Raw genomic sequence first — 765 nt, 5'->3', positions numbered from 1 at the left:
GGGGATGGTGGTGGTGGGAAGCAGGAAATTGTGCTGGCCTTTAAAGGCTGCAGATTTCAGAGTTCTGATAATTTCTGGTTGAAAACTGTGCAGCCTGAGTAAAAAAAAGCCTCAAGCAGCAGATGCAGAGCCATTGCAGCTTGATGGATGGTTTTCCAGGGCTGGTACACCTTGTGCTGGGAGCACACCCAGCCTGTGGAAAGTTCAGCAGCTAAACTGAAACTAACCATTGTTCAAATACTTCTGAAATGAGAGAATCTTGTTTACTTTAACGGTTTCCCTTCCTAAGAGGCAGGCACTGTTTTCCCAGCCTGAAAGGTTTCTCCTCTCCTTAGCATTTCCAAAAGTGACAGTGTCCCTGGGTCCTTACATAACTAGTTCTGATCTCTTCACAATTTATTTTATATTTATAATTTATATTTTAATATATTAAATATATTAATTAAAATATTTATAATATATAAAATAAACACATACTATAACAGTATAATATTTATAATATAATAATTAATAATATATATTAAATATATAATTTAATTATAATTTCTATTTAATATCTTTTTTGCTTTTTGAATTTTTTTCATAGTAAGTCTATGTGAAAAATCCTAGATTTTATTTTAGCTCACAATAAATCCATTAATGTGGAAAGCTTAATTTTACACATGGCTGGCTTGGGAGGCTACCTGGATTGTCCAGATCTAGTGTGTAATTATATTATATTATATTATATTATATTATATTATATTATATTATATTATATTATAT

The 765-nt window shown here is 31.0% G+C and overlaps 1 long non-coding RNA gene across 7 annotated transcripts in view; it reads left to right on the top strand.

Annotated features, from left to right (window-relative positions):
• Window positions 1–765, top strand: part of LOC107207102 — a 105,389-nt gene that overhangs the window by 6,637 nt on the left and 97,987 nt on the right. The gene's annotated exons all lie outside the window — the stretch shown is intronic.

This window comes from Parus major, chromosome 6 (genome assembly GCF_001522545.3).
Source record: "Parus major isolate Abel chromosome 6, Parus_major1.1, whole genome shotgun sequence".
Classification (NCBI taxonomy): domain Eukaryota; kingdom Metazoa; phylum Chordata; class Aves; order Passeriformes; family Paridae; genus Parus; species Parus major.
The sequence above is the reverse complement of the archived record's forward strand: the minus strand, read 5'-3'. Positions and strand labels throughout refer to the sequence as shown.